The 23,992-nt window shown below is 32.8% G+C and overlaps 1 protein-coding gene across 1 annotated transcript in view; it reads left to right on the top strand.

Annotated features, from left to right (window-relative positions):
• The window catches only part of LOC132708372 (protein CBFA2T1), an 85,016-nt gene that overhangs the window by 23,168 nt on the left and 37,856 nt on the right, over positions 1-23,992 (top strand). The gene's annotated exons all lie outside the window — the stretch shown is intronic.

Raw genomic sequence — 23,992 nt, 5'->3', positions numbered from 1 at the left:
CGTTCTGTATGGATTAGACTACATCGATTTGCAGGCACATTACACAATGGTTATTATTTCTACCGGTTCAATATAATGCCTAAGCATTTTTAAAATAACATCTTAATTTCAATATTTGTATAATTTTTTTGACTTACGGCTGGGGCAGGGAATCATTTCCCCTCTCAGTTTTTTACTTTTTATATCATTGCGATAACCAATCGGTTCTAGGTAAATTGATTGTAATGTAAATTCATCGCATGTAGAAATGGTCGAACTTATGATTTGGTATGCTTTGTTAACATACAATGCAACAAGATTATTACCTAAAGCTTCGGAATTTAAATTCAGGTAAAATTGAGGTCCGTAATAGAAAATAATTTTATACCTACCTGTGTTTAATATTCTTTGGTTTGGAATACTACTTAGTTTAAGTTTGTTAGTAATAATTAGAGTTATGCAAAATATGTGCGAGTCTAGTGTATCTCAGGAGATGCTCCCGCCCAAATGTAGAAGACACTATTCTATTGAGACTAAGGAAGTTAGAAACAATGTTTATTTTACTCTCATTGAACGTGGTGCCAGCAAGCAAGCAACTTTTAGAAGAAACGGCCACATTGACGAAAATTCCAACATGTATGGACCTGTATAGAAAATTGTGAATAATCCCATTTCAGCGAGGAAAAAAAGAAGCGATGCTGACATTTTCTCGAGTGTAGATGAAATTGATCAAGATATAATACAGCGTAAAATTTACCAATTATATGAGAAACAAAGCGTGCCTAGATTAGATATCGTAATTAGGAGGCTTGAAAAAGATGAAACTGGTGTTAAATGTGGAAAAACTACCTTATAGAAGTTTTCAACCCATGGGTTTTAGATTTAAAAAAATTGACAAAAGGTAAGTTTTATTGGAATATTTTAAAATTCGGAAATGGCGACTGGAATATCTAGAAAAAAATAGGATTTACAGAGAACAACAAAGGTCAGTTATTATGTTTGGCACCAACTGAAGTCTGCCATTCGTCGTAACAATGTTTTTCCCCGTGTTAACTCAAACTTATAGAAACCGAAGTTCTTAACATCCCTCCACAAAGTTGGGCAAATTCTGTTAAACATATAGAAAAAGCAGAACAATCGTATATCTATATTGCAAATAATATAGAACAAATAATAATTAGAACAGACGATGATAGCGATAGTGATACTGATATATTATGTGAATAATTTTAAGTAATTTAAGTGGGTAATAAAAATAATTTGTAATTTTATTTTAGATTTAAACATAAATACATACATAAATAAATAAATATTGTTTACTATATTTCCTAACAAAACCCCAAATAATTAAATTCTAAGCAAAGTGCGGACCTGTAATGCCATATTTCATTCTTACAGCTTGCCCGGGTCTTTCCTTAATTCGTATCAGTTAGTCTCTTTCTTATATCTATGAACAGATTTTAGCCAATGTTGGCAACTACTACTGCTATGGCGTCAAGATCTTAAAAAAAATACCGAAACTTTTGTCAAGTTCAAATAAATTTTGTTTTTAGAGATCTGTTGAAAGTGCGCGTTCGATCAAATAATTCTAAAACACTCTGTATATTGAAAAAAATACATTGTCTTATAACTAAGGCGCACATAAAAATGCGACTTAAACGAGAGTTTATAAAATCCTCCAGGCCAAATGGATGCGACCATATTGACCCGTGTTTTCTTTCTCACGGGAATTGTACCATAAGTGTACCGAGCTGATTTCTGTTTTGCGAATTATTTCAGCGAAGCATAAGTTGCATATAGACCCAAATTGTTTTTTTAAGGTGTGTTATTCTTGTGTGGAATCTTATGACTTCTATATACTTGCTAGTATAGTAGCTAGTAAATTTTGTTTCATTATAATTTAATTTACAACAAATGTGCTTTAGAATAATATTTCTTTTGTTACATTTGTTATTCCCTGTTAACGATTATGTGCAACGTTTTACTTACTTTATTTTACAGCTTAAACCGATGATTTTGATAATTTCGATAACTTCTCAGTACAAAAATGTCATTGTTGCTGTTTAAGGCGTTGGTGTTCCATTAAATTATTTTTTGGCAACGTTTTTCCTAATGGTCAAATTTTAAGTTCATTTTTCATTTTGCATTTTTTTTAAGTGGAAAAAGTAATATTTTTTAAATTCGTTAATAATGAAGTTAATGTTTCTACTTCCTACTCTAAAATAGCCAATTATGTACCAATCAGGCTTGTGTAAAGTGTCACTTTAAGACGTCAGCTTCATCAAAGGCTGTTAAAATACTTTTTATACGGTTCTCGGTGCCATGGTATTTTGACATTTATCGTTTCTGACTGTTACACCACACGTGACTCAGTGCTTATGTGCTCTATTGATGGTAGAAAAAATAATAGTATATTATGCAACAAGTGCGGTAAATGGCAAAGTTTACCGAACGTGTTGCATACTACACTTTTTCTACAACCGTTAGTTTTTGCGTACATTTTTGCAAAATACGAATACATTCACTGACATGACTGTCAGAATTGACAAATTCGAAGCGTGGGAAATATCTCCGAAAACATCCGATTGCTCCCAAACCCGTGCGGTAAAATCCCGGAAATGTCCGAAGTGGCTCGGATTCGTGGGAGACGAAACTGACGTGGTAAAGTGAAGCGTCCCATACGCCCTTTTCAAGGATAGGACAAATTAACAAAAATAATCCTTAGAAACTCAAAAACCAAGTAACTATATCTTAATACATATTAGCAAAATATTTATAAATTTTATTATATGATATACCAAAAAGGGTCTAGTGACTTCATTGTGAATATTTAGCAAGAAGTGATAGGAGTTAATAGATAAATGTAGAATTAGAAAAGCAGCTGGTAGAAACCTTTGGTTGAACAAAAGTGATTGCACTAAGTTGATAGATATTGGGCAATCTATTAAATTATTTAGAATTTTATAGACACAGCAAACATCAAAATATTTTTGTCTGTTTTATAGAGAATCGATTTTGTAAAATTTCAAATTTTGCTTATAAGTAAGAAAATGCCTATAACTATTATGTCTGCATTTTAAAGCATTTAAAAATGTTTTTTCCAATTTTTCAATACCATTTATATTTAGCGTTGACAAAGTTTTCCACTTTCACTCGTTTATTAAGTACTCGCACCATTACGTTCTGTACGTGACTAAAATGGCGAGTCTCTTAATTTTGAACCATAAACCGCGATTAATCTTTCTGTGAACTATTATAATATTATGATCTGCAAGAATATACAACTTTACACCGATTTTATTTTCTATTTTACTCTAATTTTATCAGTATCTCGTAGATGGCGAATTTAATGAAAGAGCATCAAATCCGCCCCGGATTTCGGACTTTTAATAAAACGGGCCAATATATTCAACGAACCATCAGCATAGGACAGGGACACAGGTGGTGTTCGGACCAATTAACGTTCTTATGCGGCTTCAAATAGCAGTTGCAACACGAGGCTAATATCTATAAATTGCAGGATAATCCTTAACATAAACAGCCACTTAAAGTGATGTACGCGCCGTCGTGTAGGACACTCACAAATCGCTGTTTAAATAAGCGTCCATATAAATTGTCTATTGTAAATCAGCCGTATATATTGCCGAACATTTGCTTTCGAAGATTGGTAGAGTAATAATTAAGTACATAAAATAATGTTGCTTAAATTCAATGGTCACTGGTTTAGATATTTGGGAAAAATGTACTGGTTTTGAGTTGTTTGGCTAATGTTTTAAATTCGACTAGCAACATTGGGTTCCTTGGAGATGGTGAGCTGTAATAAAAATTTACGTTGTGTTCCAAATTCGATGTTCTAATTATTTTGCGATAGTGAATACTTGTGCGAGGTGAACATTCGGGTAAATTTAGTTTTCGTTAGTATAGATAATTATTATTTTTTCGCAGCGTAGGAAAACAAATAAACAGTGGTCAAAATAAAAACATGTTTTATTTAGTTTACTCGGAATGGAATTCGTGGATTATTCTGTACGAATTTTGCAAACATAATTATGACTTCTTGTATGTTATATTTTGATAACTAGATATTTTCGAAAAAAATCTATCAAATACGAAATTTTCATCGTTCCAACCACGTACTCAAATAATGCTTTTTGTAGATTTAGTTGCTAAAAAGGTGTACATTAACAAAAGACGAATTTTGATAATTAAAGATGTGATATTAATAACATAGTATAACGTATAATATTGCTGAATTATGTAAATACTTTGTTATAAATTATCCGGACGCTTCAACCATTCCCTAGACAACATAAAAAACCCTACATAAACGTATGCAGAATATCGTTTTTAAAAGAAAAGTGACAAAACAAATGAAAATATAATTTACGCCTCGAAGCGTTGTAATTAAAGTTTTCACCGGGGTCCGGACCGAACAATAACGCTTTTCTGAGTGGAAAATAATAATTACATCATTTAACCGAACAATAAATCTAAGACCTAGTTATACGCTGGTGAAAACTCATCTTGTGCAGGTGGTTTAAATGGGCGAAACTTCTGAATGAATGAATTTCTGAAATTATAAGTTGATTTTGAGTTGTTTCTATAATCAAGGAGTTCGCGGGTCTAAGTCCACTGAATAAATATAAGTATACATGTGACATTTAACTGACTGGTGTGTTTCGTGTAGATCATATAAGATAAGTGGCCCTGCTACGGTAAAACTTGATGCGCCGCAGGTGACTACGATAATTTCGCGCATGCGTCACCGTTCAACCGACTTTGCCGTAATTTTCTGGAAAATTGACTGATTGGTTGGCAAGTAATTGCTATTGTCACAGAACAGTCTGAGCCCTTGTTGATTTCATTTTTGGTGTTTGTGATTATCTCCGTACCTTTTTCATGTTCTTGTGATAAAAATGTCGACCCACGGGAAAAACTTGTGTTTGTGGTCAAAACTGAAAGCGAAATAATTTGCCTAAACACGGGTAAGTGCTGTCATGTGTACAAGTTTATTTAAAAGATTTAGAGGTGGTTTATATAGGACTCCCACTCTTAAACTTGTATAATTTATGTCTTCAATACTTTACTCCTTCACGAAATTACAGCAAATGTGGCACATATGAGGATCTAATACGATCTTAGAGAAACCCGAGTGATGCCTATTTATTTTTCATTTAACAAACTGGAAAATAGATTTACACATAAATGTTAACATGTGAATTTATTAAACAGAATTCCCAACATTTTTGGGTAAACTTAAGTTGCTACAGGAAGGATGTTTGGGTAATACATTTTAGTGTATAAAAAATACAGAAAACATAAGAAAACAATGAAGGTGCAAGTTGAATTTTTACTAGAACAAGCAAAAGAAATACCCCTTGACAACTACAAATTCTAGTAAAAATCAATATCGGAAAGTTTCATCACCCTTACCGAAAAAAAAATTGCCTTTCTATTGGTCAAAAAATTACACCTCAAAAAAGTGATGAATTACCAGAATCAAGTTTAGCTGCAACAGTATTTATCTGCAGCACATTTTTGAGAAGTCTGAAGCCAGTACAGGAAATTTCTAAGAATTACCCGGAATGGGTATTTCAACCTACCTCCTTAGGACAGTCAGCGGATACTGCAGTACATATACATAGAACTACGTTCCTTGTGTAATCGACTATTTAGTACAAGTTTTTGTGTTATATTAAAAGTTCCAGTTTTTCCCTATTTTTGATGTAATAATCACATATCCAGGTAGTGTTGTACATCGTGTTACTTGTTTTCTGGTAACTCTAGTTGTCGGTAGTACTTGATAGCCCATATTTACAGTGACAAATGGTAATCTTTTTTTCTAAAAAAAATGTTTATCATATGTTACCAACTTTCTTTCGGTCTAAAATATTGATATTTTTCTTGCAAATTGTTCATAGTTTTAAAAATTCTTTTCATGGATATCTTCCCATCTTGAACATAAGTGAAATTTTTGTTGATAGATTTTCGTTTTTGGGTTTTATTTCCAACTCATAATAATAATTTCATTCCTAGGTAAAACTAGAGCAGACACCAGCAGATCTTTAATCTTCAGTGATAGCCAAAACAACATGACATGTTACAGAGAGGCTTGGCACAAAACAACCATCGGTCATCAGTTTTTAGAACTAATTTAAGGCACAGTCAACAGGCAAAATGCAGCTGATTCAAATTTTGTTTCGATTTTACAGTTAATAAAACTTTTTCTTTAATTATTCTACTAATAATTAACAATACTTTAATGTATTATAAATGAATTTTTTATTGCTTACATCTATTTTGCAATTTTTAAAGGTCTCAAATCAAGTAATACAAAAGCTCCTTTAAAAAAGTAACACTGAACTATCTTATGTTTGTGCAAATTCCACTTAGACTAGTTTCTCAAAGTTATATGTAGATTTTTAAGATTTTAGTTACAATAGTCTATCGCTCGGCTGTATAGTCAATACGAAGAAAAATTGAGTCATATAAGCGGTATTTTCTTTATGAAGCTTGGGCCTTCCGAATTAATGCATTTTATTGTGTATAACATGGACGTAATTAGAAGAGTATATTGTTCTATTTCAGTAAAGAATCCTTTAATACGCCAGGTTAGAGAAAAAGTAAATCTGACAACGGCGCAATCCGACGGACTGTATAGGAACTTGTTACGTTCCAATTTCAACCTTAGGTCATATTTCCAGTAAAGTAAAGAATTACCTGTGTATTTAGGTTTTATTAATTAAATCACGCTTCTCGTGCTAATTCTATCCTAGTGTGTTTGGTACACCCCGTCGCAGATCAATGGTGTCCAATAACCCACCCCTACTCTCCGGTTTACTTAATTTACTTTGGTTGTCGTCGAGCTAGGGCATAAATTTGCACACACCTAGACATCCATTAGGACCTGCTCGCTGCTTTACTGAGTGTTCCTTATATATATTTTTTTAAAAATATTATTTAAATTATCTAATTTAAATTTTCAAAAAAAAAACGAGGCACTCTACAGCCATCAAAATATCAGAGCGTTAAAAAGTGGCATCTCAAGTTTACTGGCGATCCTAAGAAATTGTCTGTTCATAATTTCTTGGAGCGAGTTACCGAATTCGAATTATTGATATCGTAGTACTACCTGAACTTTCGCATAAAATAATTCTGGGCATAGACTTTTGGAAAGCCATGGAGATAATGCCTGATCTCAAACAGGACGTTTGGCATTTTTCTGAATCTACCGATTCTATTGAAGTTCTTGGTGTGCAGAAGCCAGACAACTTGAAACCTTCCGAACGTAGAGAGTTGGATAATTGGGTTACTGAAAAGATAACCCAAATGGGTTCCGGTCTAGGCTTTTGTAGAGTTGCTGAACATGAAATTGAATTAGAGCCAGTTACCAAGCCGATAAAACAGCGATACTACCCGGTGTCCCCACAAAAATAGAAATTTATTGACGATGAGGTAGAAGAGATGTTAAAGCTCGGCTTAATTGAAAAACTAAGTAGTCCTTGGTCAAGTCCTGTGTATTTGGTTCGCAAAAAGGATGGAACGTTTCGTTTTTGCATCGATTTCCGCAAGTTGAATATGCACACTAAAAAAGATGCCTGCCCCATACCTTACATATCAACAATTTTAGACCGTTTACGCGATGCCCGTTTTATAAGCTCCATTGATATCAAATCCGCATTTTTGCAAGTACCTTTGAGTGAGTCATCTAAAGAATATACTGCTTTTACAGTACCTGGAAGGGGCTTATTCCAGTTTCGCAGAATGCCGTTCGGATTATCGAATGCTCCCGCAACTTGGCAACGTACAGTCGACACTATTCTAGGTCCTGAACTTGAACCTAAAGTCATGGTTTATCTTGACGGTATAGTTATCATAGCTAACTCTTTCTCTGAACATATCCAACTATTGAGTGTTGTCCTTGACCGTCTACGCAACACTAGACTTATCATTTCACAAGAAAAGTGTAAATTTTGCTAACCAGAATTAAGATATCTCGGTTATTTGATTCGATTAAAGATCGAGGCTATAGTGAACATTCCTGTCCCTCCGAACATCTCGGAAGTACGCCGCTTCGTAGGTACCGTGGTACAGACGTTATGTTCCAAACTTTTCTTCTATTTTGTCGCCCATTCCTAATCTTACCAAGAAGAATGTTAGATGGAAATGGATGCCTGGTTGTCAACAGTCTTTTACCAGTCTGAAGGAATGTTTAGTTACCGTACCCATTCTTACGGCGCCTGACTTTGAAAGAATGCTTTATTTGCAAACCGATGCGTCGAACTACGGACTAGAGGCCGTTTTATTCCAAAACAATGATGATGGAGAGAAAGTCATTTGCTATCTCTCAAGGTTTCTCACAAAACAAGGAATGAAACTATCGGTTACTGAAAAGGAATGCCTTGCTGTAATTTGGAGTGTTGAGAAACTGAGACATTATTTAGATTGTGTTCCATTTAAGGTAATTACAGATCACACCTCCTTACTGTGGCTTCATAAGCTGAAAGATCCACAAGATCGTCTTGCTCGCTGGCAATTGCGCCTCCAACAATTTCATTTCGAACTGATTCATCTCAAAGGAAAGGATCATATTATTCCTGACTTCCTCTCGCGATCCGTACCAGTGCCAGTCGATTCCGTCTACGCTTTCGATCCACTTGATTTCACTTCGCCGAATATCAATGACAAGTGGTATTTAAGTATGCTCCAGAGAGTTCTTAAAACCCTGCAAAATTTCCTTTGTGGCGTATACAGAATGGCATTCTTTACAAGTTCGTAAAACCTAGTTTTCCAGAATTATCTTCTCCCTCTGATGAGTGGAAAGTTGTTGTCCTCAAATATAAAAGACCGGTGATATTCGAGCGATGTCACAACATCCCTCCTGCTGGACACTTGGGTGTTTTCAAAATATATGGAAAAATTCGACAACTATATTACTGGCCAAAAATGAAAGCAGATGTAATTCAGTACGTCAAGACTTGTACTCAGTGCGCTCAAAATAAAGTCGAGCAAAAAGCACCAGCTGGATTGATGGGTGGTCAACCCGAAATAACCGAACCTTTCCAGGCTATCAGTCTTGATTATGTTGGACCGCTACCCCGCTCCAAAAAGGGGAATTCTTTTATTTTAGTAATCTCTGATTATTTCAGTAAGTCCGTCTTCTTATTTCCATGTAGGTCGGCTAAAGCCAAATCTCTCGTTGACTGTGTGGAAAATTTCTTTCTTCTTTTTGGTACTCCTGTATATCTCACTTGTAATAATGGAGTTCAGATGAAATCCAAAGAATTTAAAAATCTTTGTGAGTAGGTCCAAAATATTCTATACAGCTAATTATAATCCTCGCGCCAATCCAACCCAGAGTCATAATCGAATTATTAAAACAATGTTGCGCATGTACGTTAATCAAGACAATCATAGAACTTGGGATCAATATCTTAGTGAAATCGGTTGCGCCATTCGAACATCTCCCAGTGAAACGACGGGTTTCAGTCCTTATTTCATCCTATTTGGCAGAGAGCATAAGCATATTCCACTAAACTTCCAGACCGAAACATCAGCAGAATCTCATGTTAAAAGGCGCTAGGAAGGATTTGTCAGATTATACCAACAGGTCCAAGCGCGAATTAAAGTCACTCGGCTTGCTACTGCAAATCGATATAATCTGCGTCGCCGTCTTGTAGATTTTGCTCAGGGCGAGAAGGTTTGGCGTAAAAGTAAAAGTATTTCTGATGCTGCAAATTATTATAGTGGAAAATTAGCTCCTCAGTATCTAGGACCATTTATCATCAAGCGTAAATGCGGCTCATGGTCGTATGCACTTCAGGATTCCCTTCCCTAAAACCCTTTAGTGACCCACCTACTGCTACAGTGGATCAAATCACTAGCCCACGTTTCATGTAACTTACCTAATTTGTTTTACTTGCCTTATCTCGATGTATCACAATTTATTCCTTAAATTGGTATAATTTTGATTCTGATATTATCTACTGGCCTGCGGCTTGGGGCATAGTTAGGTTGTAGAGTATTAGTTGGCTCTAGCGCGAAATAGGGATTGCTATAGCACTACTACCTGATTTGGGAAGAATTCGGTAGCTACAGTTCCTGTAGGGGGTAGAACTCCTCCAGGTGGAGGTGTAATGTGTACCTTCAGTTGCATTACCTCTGTTGTTTCCATCGCAATTTTGTAGTACGTTGTAGTGTGGAGATTTGGTTTGATTTTAGCGGGAATTCTGATCATATCGTCTCTTTACTACTCTGATTAGTTCGTAGTAGTGGGCGTTGGTCTTAAATCAACTACCCATGCGGGGTTTTTAGTGTTCCTGTTATCTTCTCGGTTTGCTGGGTATAGTAGATTAATCTTTGCTTCGGGATACCTTTGGTTACCCTTTTAATTAGTTTTAGTAAGAGTCTACTTGTTTTTTGATACAGGCCCTTTTATGGCAGGTGCTGCCAAATTCCTCATCACTAAATCCCATTTGGGTGGGCAAACGTTGAGTTGGTGAGGCGGGGGGGATTACTTTGGTTTATGTATGTCGTGCATAAAATAACTGAGTGTCACTACTGCGTCTTGCCTCAGCCCCTCTTGGCGAGAGATGTGGGAAGGTTGGTGTCAGTGTCCTTTCAGGGAACACCCTATTCTAGTTTTTGTTTTCTGTTGTAGCTCTTTTGCGTTCAATGCTTTCTGCATTTTTCAGCCTGGTGTGTGCTATAACATACTCCATTATGAGAGAGGGAAGGTGGGGGTTACTACCGTTTACTTTCTCTTATCTTTTGGTTGGTTTCCGTCCTTTGGAGTTTTTGCTGTCTGTCGGTTGTCGATGAATTCTGGGATGGCTTGTGTGTTGTTCTCGTTTCGGCTTGTTGTAACCTTTTCTTTTCTCAATGTTATTTTTTCTTTCTCTTTTATTTTCTAGATAGAGTTAATAGAATTATCGTCGGTTTGTTTCTTATTGAAAACAAACCTCCTTCCGAAGGAGAGGGGGGTTGTTATGTTCCAATTTCGACCTTAGGTCAGATTTCCAGTAAAGTAAAAACCTGTGTATTTAGGTTTCATTAATTAAATCACGCTTCTCGTGCTAATTCCATCCTAGTGTGTTTGGTACATTCCGTCGCAGACCAGTGGCGCCCAATAACCCACCCCTACTCTCCGGTTAACTTAATTTACTTTGGTTGTCGTCGAGCTAGGGCATACATTTGCACACACCTAAACAGCCGTTACGACCTTCTGGCTGCTTTACCGTGTGTTCCCTATATACATTTTTTTCTTTTTTCTTTTAAATATTATTCCAATTTTCCAATTTAAATTTTCAAAAAAAAAAGCGTGGCAAACTTTGTAGGTGGAAGCAATGATCCAATGAAAATGAGCATCATCCCGTCAACTCCATTTTTTGAACAAATAATGAAAGAAAAAGTTTTTTAAGTAACAGTAGCAAAGTTGAATAGGATCTAAATGAAAAATTTTTTTTTAGATTTTGTAGATTTTCTATTTTCAGACTCCAATTGCAACTTTGGAACTTTTTTGCAAACTATCCAACAGCAAAATCAGTTTTCCTCTGAAACCAACAAATTTTGAAATACGTGTATCTCTCGTAATTATTAATCAAAAATTAATTTAAAGTTTTTTGCAGTTTTTATATGTAAATTTATGTTGTTGTTTTCCAACATTTTTATTTTATTTTTTGTAAACCTTTTTAACCTGTGTTTAATGATTGATATTCGAGTGACTTGAGCTTGCCAAAAATGTATAATAAATAATAGGTATTTCAATTACAAGGCATATATATCTTAAATTTTAGTTTTTTTTATGAGTTCGCCATGAAAAAAAAAAGGTTTCCTAATATACTCCTCTTGCTCCTGCTATGACTCATGTTAGGTCAAAATATGACAACTAGAATTTGAGAATTTGATTATAATAGGGGGTGTGTTATCAATGCGTATTTAGCATTATTCACAAAACAAGATTAGTTTTATTTTTACAGGTAACTGTAAAAATATGGATTTTCTGTATTGCCTACTCAAAGAAAAATTGTTTTTGAAATAGCTCTTGTGTGTTATCTATTTTTGAAAAGCAAATAACAAGCCTAATAAAATAAATGGTGACCTTTAATTTAATAAAAAAGGAGCGTGGGGACACGAACACGCTAGGGGAATACGCGTCATTAAACCTTCAAAAATACTACACACTGTAGAATCATAAGAAGTTTGCCCAATAATGGGCCCTCGAATTTAATTATAAAAACTCGGGAGTTGATCTCGACCTTGTTATTTTATAAAATAACGGTTCGGCTAGAGTACTATTGGAAATATTTATCCAAGTAGGTAGCGGCGAAACCCTTCTCCTCTCTGCAAGCGATGGGAATACGGCCACTTGCGACGCGGTTGGCGTGCGGGACATCCCGAGACCCAGGATTTGGTTTCCGGCACGTTCTCTTTATTAGCTGATAATTCGAATGGATATTCTGGCAAAGATCTCGTATAGTAAGGGCCTACTATGTGTCCGTTTGAATGATATAATTGAATAACGATATAATTAATTGCCATGAACGAAAAATCATGCAGCGTACTAAAGAACAAACGAACCCAGCTAATAATTTTAAAACATTAAGATTTTTTCACTCGCGATAGCTGTTAAATAATATAGGCATGGTAAATCAACAAGGGAAGATGTCTAAATTTCACACAGTAACCTGCATTTTGCGCCCCTTTCTTAAATCGCGAATTTAACGGGATCGGGGCATATTTTCAAGAAATACTGCCCAAAAAATGCTACATTCAAACTGAAAACTGTCAAAGGTATTATTCATCGAAATCTAGATTTTAAATGACAGATGGTAGTGGTTGACAGTTGTGAACTCGATCCAGAGTGGAATGTCAACGGCCGAAGTAGAGGCAAATTTGACAAAATACGGTTACCCTCACTTACCTTCATAATTCTTACTGAAATCTTTCATATACTACATTGCCTTATATTAATTAATTACATTCAAACTGAAAACTGTCAAAGGTATTATTCATCGAAATCTAGATTTTAAATGACAGATGGTAGTGGTTGACAGCTGTGAACTCGATCCAGAGTAGAATGGCAACGGCCGAAGTAGAGGCAAATTTGACAAAATACGGTTACCATCACCTTACCTTCATAATTCTTACTGAAATCTTTCATATACTACATTGCCTTATATTAATTAATGATGAGACCTGATTGTCTTTAAATACTTGTAAAAAATAAAATGTATAATAGTCTAACTTTTTAAAAAAAAACTCAGAAAAGAGCACATACAATATTGATGTATACGTCAAAATGCCAGTCTACCGAAAACATCATATTTCTCAACAAACCGATATTTTGCGCACGCTTCATCATTTCTGTATTTCTTTAGGAGTATTATTAAAAAAAACACGAATTCAACCAATATTTGTGACGACTAAAGCAATATGTAAAGAATATTAAAACACTGGTTTAATTTTTCTTTTTTTTCTTTGTTTCTAAAAACATAAAATGAAATTAACAATTGTTAACTTTTCATTTATAGAGCAAAAATTTTACCATTAACTAGGAAGGTTAGTATGATTACAAATTTTTCTTGATTTCGTAGTCTCCTATGACTACTAATTCATTCGCTCCAAAAAATATTTGGCTAACAATATTCTGTGCCGACATACTAATAGAAAGTCAATTACTAAACAGTTGCAAACTGTTATATCACATTTCCGTCAGTGTGTATTATAAATAAATCCGTAGATTCATCCTTAGCGATACTTTGCTATGAGCCATCGCGATTTTCTCTACTGTTTCCACATTACTATTCGATTCTAATAAAATACTGACATTGGTACTTTATACTTGTATATTTTCTCCTACTTAACAATAATAAGAATGCCATTTCGTGCAAAAGTTAAGAATGAAATTTGATCTCATTTTAACTAGCACTTAATCTAATTCTAATATAAAGACGAAAAGTCGAGAACGAACACATGTTCTTGACGTTTCCCATCAACCGAGCAACGTTCTAAGTTTTAGTAGTGCGAACGATTGATTTGCTGGAGCGCGCTTACGAGATGATTTCCATTTTTGTTTTCCTATTTTAGTTGCTTTTCTATTTTGTATTTCAATATGGAAAATTGTACACAAAAGCAATTCTTCGACGTGTTTAAGAAGCTTTATTTTTATATAAAAAATCTTGTCTTGCCTTTTTCTATGCTTAAAACAACAACAAAAATGTTATATATACTGCGCCACATATTGACCCACTTTAAAAAATTAGACAATCTGGCTTTTTTTATTTTTTTAACAATAAATGTAAATTTATATCAAATGAAAACTTCTATGGAGTCAGCACACGATAAAATAATAAATAGCGCGAAAAGTCGTTTCGTCTTCAGATTACTAGAAAAAGGTCAAACTACTTAGATTTTAAAATGTGTAATTGCAGGTTGAAATTTTATAAGAGACATACACCTATAAATTTCAAAAAGTTTTTAGGAATATATTAATGTGAAAGAAAGAAAGCTTTGGTTCTTATTAATAAACCAATTTTAATAATTTTCATTTTTATGTATTGTAGATGTGATTTTATATTATGTATGTTATAATCGTAGCCGGGGTATTTTGTTTTTAAAAAAACTACTCCCTTAGAACATAACACAAATTTAAAATACTACTTTATTTAAACTGAACAATTATAGAATAATAACCAACTAGGTTTTAACAAACAAATTTCTAACAAAATCCGTTGCTCCTGCGGCGTGCCGGTTATTTATACGGTTATACGGTTCAGGAATCACGCGCTTCTCAGTCAGCATTACTCAGCAGACAATGTAATACAATACTAATGACTTTGAGGTTCAATAATAAGGTTAAATTGTTGTAAACAAACAGATTGAATTACTCCGTATAACAACTCCCCTTTTCAAAAAAAAGTTGTTGCTTTAACAATGCAATACCTTTTAAAGCAAAATAATTATACTAAGTTTTTGATTGGATTCAGAGCGATATCTTCTTCATCTTCTTCTCTTGCTTCTCCAACTCTAAACTTGGTCTTCTTTTTACGAGAATTCTTGGTAATCTTCGTAAAATGTTTTCTTCATTCTTTGGAGGTTTTGGTGACGATTTTTACATTTGAAATAAAAAATTGAAATAATTAAGCAAATGATTAATACAATTGATAAATAAGTCAGCCATGGTGTATATTTTTAAATATATGGTTCATTTATTAAATCATCTAGATTTTTTGAATATTGATTAAGTTTATGTTTTGCAATTTCTAATTCATCAAAATTAATGTTACTTAACTTTAAAGGTCGTAAGTTAGGCAATTTTATTTTTTCTGGTAAATCTTTACCTATTTGACCTTGTGATAATACAGATCTTATAGCGAATGAACTTGCATCTGTTGTGAGAATAAATTGTTCTTCAAAATTAGAATATTGTAAAATTAGAGGGTTAGTTAAAGCTTTTTTAAAATTGTTCAGAGCTTGATGGCATTCTTTATCAAAATTATTAAATGGTATTTCCTTTTGTAATAAACGATTTAAAGGTTTTGATATTTTTGCAAAATTAGTGATAAATCTTCGATAATATCCTGCTAATCCTAAGAATGATTTTATTTCTTTTGTATTTTTTGGAACTGGAAAGTCAATGACTCCTTGAACTGGGTTGGGTTTGACACCTTCTTTTGTAATTAAGTGACCAACATCCTTTCTCAAACATTCGCATTTCTCAGGTTGTATATTTAAATTTGATTTTCGTAATCGTTTGAAAACTTCTTTAAGACCAGAAATGTGTTCATGTATTGTTGGTGAAAATACAATTATGTCATCCATATAAACTAAACATTTTTCATTTTGTAACCCTGTTAATACATTGTTCATTACTCTTTGGAAAGTAGCCGGAGCATTTTTAAGACCGAAGGACATTCAAAGAATAGCTTCCTAGCTCACAATCAAATTGAGTTTTTGGAATGTCTTCTGAATCAATTTCTATTTGATGAAAACGTGAAGCTTAAGTCTATTCACATTGACCTAACTGATCAAGTAAATCTGTAATATTTGGTAAAGGATATTTATCATCTGAAGCATCCATTTTCTTTGGGTATATGGGTAGTAATATTGGTGACGACCATGGTGAAGAAGAGGGTTGTATTATTTGTTGATCTAACATTTTATTTATTTGATCTTTGACTTCTTGTTTATGAACATGTGGACATCGATATGTTTTTGTATTTATTGGTTTAGCATCTCTTGTGTCAATTTTGTGTTTTATTTCATTTATAAATGTTAGTTGATATCCATCAAGATAAAATATTTCAGAAAAATTAATGCGAAGATTTGTAATTTATTCTTGTTCTTCATTATTTAAATGATCTAAGCGCAATTGTTTTTTAATTTCCTTTTCCCTGTCAATTAATTGAGATTTGTATGACATTTCTAAATTTGAGTCTGGTAATGCTTCAAACATTAGATCAGAGAGAAATACATCAGCTGTGCTTAAATCTCGATTTAAACTTGAAGTATAAAATTCTCCATGTTCGTTTATGTGAACGATTGCATTTGGAATTAAAATGTCATTGTTTCGATCTGCTAGCAAAATTACATCAGTGTTTCTTAATTTGTCAGTTTTGAGTTTGAAATTTTTTCACAACGGGTTTCAATTATTATTTTGTTTACTAGTGATTCTTTTTGATCATAGTTTTTCGTTACACGATACATTGGAACAGTTTTGAAATTTGTAATCAATTGATTATTTGCAAAATCGATTCTACAATCATAATGTTTGAGAACATCTGATCCTAATATTCCGTCAAAAATAATATTTAAATCATGTAGATAAACTTTCATTGGATCATTTGCTTTAAAATAATTTAAAACTGATTTTGTTACATGAACTCGGTTTTTTGTTATTCCTTTAATATAAAGGTCTTCTTCTTGGACATTTGGAATATTTTGAAAAAAAATTGGATTTTAAATTGAAATTTCTGCACCTGAATCGATTAAAAATCTAAGTTGTTTTGTTTTGTCGTAAATGTAGTAAAGTCCTTCCGCACTTTCGATAGTGAGACAAGATGTATTGAAAAGTATTTCTTGACGTTTTTTGTTTTTAATTCAAATTTCATTCCTTGGAATTGATCGATTGGAATGTCCGAGGCACCTAAACGAAAATTTTGATTTTGACTTTCATTTTGAATTTCTTGATCATTTTCATTTTCTTTCACAACATTTGTCAAAATGTGCTTTTCGAAAATTTTGTTGGTTATTCGGTGTAACCATTCTGTTTTGTTGAAATTGGTTTGGCTGTGACGTTTGTCTTTGAATTGAACTGAAGTGGCTTTTACTTGATGAAAATCCATTTATCAAAATAAATAAGAACTAAAAGTTCAGATTTTCGCGGAATTATATATTTTGACATGACAATTGTTTCGACAACACTGTGTCTTTATCAAATGTAATATTTACGAACTACCTGCTACTATATATACTGAATATATTTCAAAAACCAACAATTTTCTTAAACCATAACTTTTCCAATGTATCAAACACGATCCTACCGAGTTATATCAGACAAGTCAAGGAAGTAATTGCTAACTCCACACTATTTAGTGACAAAGACAAATATTTTTTAACAATTATGAATCCACAACCGCCGAAATTATATTCTTTAGTTAAATTACATAAACAAGATATGCTCATTAGACCAGTCGTGTCTTATGTAACAGCTCCAGCAGTTAAACTCTCTACAAAATTAGTAAATATTTTAAAGTTCCACACAGATTTTAAACCAAAATTTGCGATAAAAAATTCTTTTGAATTAATCAACAAAATTAAAGATATCAAAATTTCTTCTAACGCAACACTATTGTCTTTTGATGTATAAAACTTATTTCCCAGTATTCCACCTATGGATGTGATAGATTTAATAGATTTCACCCTAACTCGGAAACTGGTTAACCCATTGGTGAAACAAGATTTATTAGATTACTTAATAGTATCTTTAGACCAAAATTATTTTGAATTTAATGGACAGATTTGTATCTCTAAAGAAGGTTTGATTATAGGAATCCCACTTAGTCCTTTGTTAGCCGAGATTTTTATGGATAATTTGGAAAATATCATATTAGAACATCCTTTAAGTAAAAGTTTTTTATGGTGGTATAGATACGTGGATGATGTCTTTGCTTGCTTTGTTGGAACAGACAGACAATTGAATTCTTTTTTAAATTACATTAACTCAATACATAATCGTATAAAATTCACTATCGAGGTTGAACAGGATAACTCTATTAATTTTTTAGACAACTATTACGAAAGCGCAAAACAAATTAGATTTTTAAATATATCATAAACCTTCACACACGGAGACAGTCGTACATAACAGCTCAAATCACCCTTATACACACAAAATGGCTGCATTTAACTCTTTTATACACAGACTTCTTAATACGCCACTCTCAACAGAAAATTGCAACAAAGAACTTAATATTAAACAAATTGCACTGAACAACGGCTACAATCCGTCCATTATAGAAAAAATTATAAATAAAAAACAAATACAGACAACAGTAAACTCTATTTATCCGAAACCTAATACAGAACACGAACAATATAAAACAATTACATACATAGGAGAACCTAGTGAAAAAGTTTTAAAGCATTTGCCAAAATGTGGTTTAAAAATAGCTTTCAGAACTAACAACACAATAGGAAAATATTTAAAAAACAATAAAATGAAATGTTCAAAATCAAAAAATCAGTTGTCTACAGGTTGAAATGTGGATCTCGTCCTAAAATTTATATTGGACAAACAGGTAGATCCTTCAAGAAACGCATTAACGAACATAAAAGAGCGTTTAAAAACAATTGTCTAGATTCTAATTATGCTACACACTTAAACACAGAAAAACACATTTTTGACAACAATTTTGATATTTTACATACAGCCACAAAAAGTAGAAAATTAAATTTAATAATTAAAAATTATTATTATTTGCTTAACGATCAATTAGATTTAAATACTTCTCCTTTATTGAACTTAAATTCTCACAACAACATTATTTATTTTTTTATGGTCATTTTTCGGTATATATAGGAGCAGGTTGTTTGTAAATTTGATAAAGACACGGTGTTGTCGAAAAAATTGTCATGTCAAAATATATAATTTCCTGAAAATCTGAACTTTTAGTTCTTATTTATTTTGACGTTTGTCTTTGTTGAAAATTGTTTGTTTGATTGTTAAAATTTGGTGAATAATTTGTTTTTTGAACATTTTGTTGAAAATTTCACTGATAATTATTCCTTGGAAAATTTTGGTTTTTTTTTTGAGAATAATTCCTTTAGAATTGCGTATTTTCGTTTTATTTAAATCTGCATTCATTTTTTACAAAAATTACATTGTTTTTGTACGTTTCGATTTTGTGATTGTCTCGCGTAATTTGAGCGATCATTTTGCATACGATTTCCGCGTTGGAAACGATGATGTTCAAAATACGATAATTGCAATTCGCGTTTTATTATGTTGATTGCATCTAGCATAGTAGCAGGATTGTTTGCGCGTATTATTTTTCCTAAGTCAGAATTTAGACCAGTTAATAAGGTATTTAACACCATCGATACAATTAATGAAATTTGGGCCGTTTTCTGTTGAGTAGTTAAATTTTGTTTATTGATTGCTGACACTCTTCGCAGTTTGTAAACGAGCTGAAAAAGTTATCGTCTTTTCCTTTGCCAGTTGACATAATCTTTGCAAATCATAAATTAATGAAGTTATTTAACTCTTTGATAGGCAAAATGAGCGTTGGTCAATTGTAGACATTTGATAAGCACTGTTACAGGCACTTATGAAAGTATTTAGATTTATTGGATCACCATCATATTCTGCTAAAATTGAAAAAATTTCTGAAAGTTTGTAAGGTTCAAATTCTTGTTCAATTAATGGGATTTGTTGCTGGGATGTTGTTGGTTGAGTATTCGTTTCTGACATTTTGTTTGTTTTTCTTTTTTTGGCTCACGAATTTTAATAATAAATAACACTTTAAGACGAGATGATTCAAATTGTATTTACAGTAATAATTGTTGATTCATTGAGTTGACCGCGACTAGACGTCGGTTAGCGTTGTTGATACCAGGGGTTCCACCAAGTGCTCCTAATCCGTATCTGTTTGTTCCGTACGTCGTAGTTGTTGGGTTTTCAGTTTTCTTCTTTCTTCAAAAGTCAGTCAGTTTCTTTGGTACCAGGGGTTCCAGAGGTTTTTTTTTCTTCTTTCTTCTTTTTATTCACGAGTTTTGGGCTGTTTGGCTCCTTTTTCTTTCTGGAGTGTTGATCCTTCTTTGATGAATTTCACGTTCGCGTGAATTGAAATTTCCCTCCAATTCTCACTTTTTTTAAAATCCGCATTACTGCGCCAGTATTATATTCGTGGCCGAGGTATTTTGTTTAAAAAAAAACTACTCCCTTAGAACATAACACAAATTTAAAACACTACTTTATTTAAACTGAACAATTACAGAAGAATAACCAACTAGGTTTTAACAAACAAATTTCTAACAAAATCCGTTGTTCCTGCGGCGTGCCGAGTATTTATATGGTAGGTGGATCGTGGGCGTCGAAGAGTTCTAGAACGTTGAGGAATCACTCGCTTCTTAGTCAGCATTACTCAGCAGACAATGTAATATAACACTAATGACTTTGAGGTTCAATAATAAGGTTAGACTGTTGTAAACAAACAGATTGAATTTGTCCATATAACATGTATGTATGCATGTAAAATTATCGAAAATAAATTTTACTACTACTATACTACTTAGTATACTACTATACTACTTAGTATACTTATGCCTTATGTATTCGTTAGGTATGCAGCAACGAAGCAAACAGTGAGCAGCTATATCCCCTACAGTTCATTTTTCGTGACCTCTGTATATAGGGACCCGCACCGTTAAATTTCATCTTCCACTACGTTTCTCTCTTGATGTTAACTGGAAATAATACATACGGGTTTTATATTCGAAAGGTACCAGCACTAAATATTTTCCGAAAAGAAGTTTCAAACGATTCAACAGCACAAAAAACAATCGCAAAAGCGGGCACCTTCATTACCAAATTCGACGAGAGTTTTATCTTCATTTCATACTACGAGATATCTCGCCAATTTTTGTATCAGAGTTAATTTCCTAATTAAATTATTCAACAAGTTATAATGGTCTATTGTATTTAAAATCTTTGAATAGATGTCATGGAAAATAGTACTTGGGTGTTTAAAATTACCCATTAGGTCATAATCCTTAATTATAAGGAAGTACTGTCTAGGTGAATTTCTATCTTTGTTGTAACTTTTAAACCCTTTGAAAATTATATAACTTTGGTTTGCGCATTAAAATTAATAATGATTTGAGTGATGAAAAATGGAATGAAATACAGAGTTCAAATTTAGTTTCAAAATTTAAAAATTGATTTTTAAGACAATGCGTTATTTTCTTTATATCCCATAATTGATCGATGCAGGCACCGGTGGGACAGAAAATGGAAATTAAATATAATAATAGTGTTTCCAATCAATCGTATTACAACGTTGATCAGTAGTTCAGTCAAAGGAACCAAAAACTAAGTGATATCTGTGGTAGTTCCGAATGCACCGTGAATTAGTAATATATAATTTATAAAGATAAATGTTAATAATAGATTAAGATATAATCAACTACAATATTGATTGATATTATAAAAATTTTAGAAATTATGTGTTATAAATTTTATGTATTTTATCGATGTAATATTCATATTCATACCTTTAAATACTAGGTACAAAAACTGTCAAATTATTTGAAGTTTCACAAGTAATTCTAAAAAGTATTTATTCTCTAATATCGCAATGCCACTGTGTATGTTTCACTAACAATGACTGCTATAATTGAATTAGCATATGGAGTCCAGGACAAAAATCGACTTTCGAATTGGACATTGATTCACGCTGCTATCAAAATGTCACCTATATAGATTGGAAAAAATCTATGCACACTATCACGGTGTAAAGAACTTCTCTTTAATATTTCTAGAAACATAACAATATTCGGCAATATGTCAGTCAGTATGGTTATCATAGAGGTCGATTGTTTACTTATAAAAATTGAATTAAAAAAAAAACCTGTATGATACAGCCCTCCTGCTTGTATCTGGTAACTTTTACCTGGTTATTGATGGTTGATCGTAGGTTAGACGTTTACATGGAATGGAAAATTAGATACTTAGGTTTTCGAGTCTGCTTTTGGAATTTTGGAATGCAACATTGCCGCTATACCTATCTAGAGCGGGTTTCGAAATATAAATTATTTTACTTTTTTCTTCCAGCATATGACATCTCCAAACCTTTCATATGGGTGTCCTTTGAACTCACAGTATATAGGCTAAAATTTGGGTTGCAGTTTTCGAAAGCTCAGTATATTCAATTAATCTAGATAAATTTATTCCATAGAATGAAGGGTCGTTTAAAATTAATAATTTAAACGTAATACACAAAAATGATAAAAACTTGATTGCTCAAATAGGATAGACACACTGTATGATATTTAAAATTTAAATTAACATTGCAATATTATACAATAATATTAATAATGCAATATTATAAACAGGTTACAAAATCTAAAAATAAACCAGTTGCTAAAATTTTGCCAGGTAGGGTAAATCAACTTCTTCAATCTGATTCCATTCCGTGAATTTTGGTTTTCTTAAAAACGGAGCATGCTGTGCATTAAATTAATAAAAGAATCTATTGTGGAACCTACTATACTTTTTTGTGGTTGTTTGTGTCTGATTCCATAATATTTTTGATTCGTTACAATTAGCCCGCCGATTTTTTTTGATAATCCTTTTTAAGGCTCTTAAATTGGTATTGGATTAACGCGGGCGACTTCACAAATATGTTTCAGACTTTGGGTGAACTTCACCGAGACACAGCTCGAAAATGTAATATATACAGTATAATATATAATTCCAACTAACCAAATTTTCACAAAAAAATATTTTCAGTCCCCCGTAACGTCTATCTTACCATCAATCATTAATCGCCCGGTATATCTACTCCTCGAGATAAGGTGACAAGTAGCCCATAATTTTTGTTTTTTTATTTCCATGTTCTCGTACGAGTATCGCTGCGAAAAAAGTATTCTATCAATCACTACAAACCATCAGTATAGTTTGAGTAGTTTGTGAGCATATTGCACACAAATTCGGAAGAAGCTGACAATATCTTTCTCGGTGGGAGTAGGGGAGGTTTGTGCCTGGTGATTGCCGAAATGTCGTCGACGGCGCGTTGCCTGGCGTTACGACGCGTAACTTTGTCATGACAGGGTCCACACTGCGCGCCTCTGATAACCGAGTTCTCGGCCCGTGAGAATAGGATAAGGGATTATTTGGATAATATGCCACGTTTTATGTGTGTGTTTTGTTTCCAGACTTTTTCTGCGTAGCGGGCTTCGAGATTGCCGCTTGAAAAGGGAAGGGGTAGGGAATATATAATATATATCATGGCAATATATTCCGGGATATCATCCGTTCGTTTGTTGAACTCTGACTAGAATCCTGCAGACGTTTCGCCACTTGGCATCCTTCACGGATGGAACTATGTGTATTGGTGGTAATCCAGGTGTTCATCCGTTCGTTGTTCGACCCTGGAGTAGGATCATTCATCTTCAGAGGCCGCGCGTCCATGTCACTCGTACGTGTCCGCACTTAAACTTTTGTTTACATTATATATATATATATATATATATATATATATATATATATATATATATATATATATATATATATATATATATATGTATATATATATATATATATATATATATATATATATATATATATATATATATATATATATATATATATATATATATATATATATATATATATATATATATATATATATATATATATATATATATATATATATATATATATATATATATATATATATATATATATATATATATATATATATATATATATGATGACACTATACTCCGGGAT

This window comes from Cylas formicarius, unplaced genomic scaffold (genome assembly GCF_029955315.1).
Source record: "Cylas formicarius isolate icCylForm1 unplaced genomic scaffold, icCylForm1.1 PGA_scaffold_10__41_contigs__length_53128322, whole genome shotgun sequence".
Taxonomy (NCBI): domain Eukaryota; kingdom Metazoa; phylum Arthropoda; class Insecta; order Coleoptera; family Brentidae; genus Cylas; species Cylas formicarius.
Note: the sequence above shows the minus strand (reverse complement) of the source record. Positions and strands in the feature narration are given on the sequence as shown.